Source organism: Octopus bimaculoides, chromosome 7 (genome assembly GCF_001194135.2).
Source record: "Octopus bimaculoides isolate UCB-OBI-ISO-001 chromosome 7, ASM119413v2, whole genome shotgun sequence".
Classification (NCBI taxonomy): domain Eukaryota; kingdom Metazoa; phylum Mollusca; class Cephalopoda; order Octopoda; family Octopodidae; genus Octopus; species Octopus bimaculoides.
Window position 1 is genome coordinate 6,154,747 of NC_068987.1, and position 1,583 is coordinate 6,156,329.

The window sequence follows — 1,583 nt, forward strand, 5'->3', positions numbered from 1 at the left end:
GCAGGAGTGGCTGTGTGGTAAGTAGCTTGCTTTCCCACTATGGTTCAGTCCCACTGCATGGCACTTTGGGCAAGTGTCTTCTACTATAGCCTCGGGTCGACCAAAGCCTTGTGAGTGGATTTCGTAGACGTTTTCCACGGACAAACAAACAAACACGACTGAAAACAATACCTCCGCCTTCGCTAAGACGGAGGTAACAAAGATGCTCTAGAAAAGTGACGCGTAACTTACATTAACAATTTCATGGGTAAACTGTTGCTGGACTCACGCCTATGAGATCATGCACGTAGTACTTATGAGTATGGTTATTACATAAGTTAGAGCCGTCTTGAAACAGATGTCGAGATGTGACTTTACATAATTCGCTTCAGCTTCGTTTATTTTCTTCGTATTTTGTAATCTGTATTTTGTGTTCTTAAAGCTAATTTCGATACCGAGGTGCTGATCCTAGAGAGAATAATTTCCCATTCACTTGAGCACTAGCCTGTGATATTTACATTAAACTTATATCATTTTCTCCTACTCTCTACCTCTCTCTCACCCCTGTATATATATATATATATATATATATATATATATATATATATATATATATATATATATATATTGTTTGCTTTCCTATATAACGTTGTATATAAAGACACTAAACTGAAGGATTGCTCAATATTATTTTAGGGGTGCATGCTTATTAAACTTTTACAAGAAGAAAGGTCACATTGACTTGGGAGTTTCGGCCTGATATCCTTCATGTGTGTGTGTGTGTGTGTGTGTGTGTGTGTGTGTGTGTGTGTACTTGTGTGTGCGTGTGTGTGTACTTGTGTGTGCGTGTGTGTGTGTGTGTGTGTATGTATGTGTGTGTGCACTTATATATATGTATTATTTTATATGCATATACATACATGTTTTTATATATGTATGTGCGTGAGAGAAATGTGTGAGTATATGTGTGAAAGAGAGAGAGAAAAATAGAAAGAGAGCGAAAGCGAAAGAGAGGGAGAGAGAGAAAGCGAAAGAGAGAGAGAGAGAGAAAGAGAGAGAACTCATTATTTTAGAGTAATTCCCAGATATTGTTAATATGCACACTCTTATAAGTTCGATCTGACAATATATTTGAGCACTTTTTCAACGACGGTACAGTTATCAATCATCAATATTTTCTGGTCGTTCTCATTCCGAATCACTTCCAATGTTTGTACAAGATGCAATCGGTTGCTTTAAATATATATTCTAGCTACAATAATCTTTCAAAATGTCTGAATTTTATTTATAACACTAACTCGGTGAATCGAAAGTTAATTAAATGCTACCAAGATTTACCGACTTAACCGTAAAGCACAACACCAACTCAAGCAACAAATTATCCGGTCCGTTTCCATTACCACTAATGCGGTGCTTAACCGGCAATATATATGACAGTAAATGTATTATATCATGTACGAACTTACGAATCTGATAGGATAGAGACCGTGATGTAGAATAGATATTTGTATAAACAGTTTCCTCTGCTTCGCTCCTGCTTCGCTCCTGCTTCGCTCCTGCTTCGCTTTTGTTTTTACTTGAACATCTTTTTCCAAGTTATATTA

The 1,583-nt window shown here is 36.8% G+C and overlaps 1 protein-coding gene across 2 annotated transcripts in view; it reads right to left on the bottom strand.

Moving 5' to 3' along the window:
- The window catches only part of LOC106870668 (uncharacterized), a 32,952-nt gene that overhangs the window by 12,010 nt on the left and 19,359 nt on the right, over positions 1 to 1,583 (bottom strand). The window lies entirely within an intron of this gene.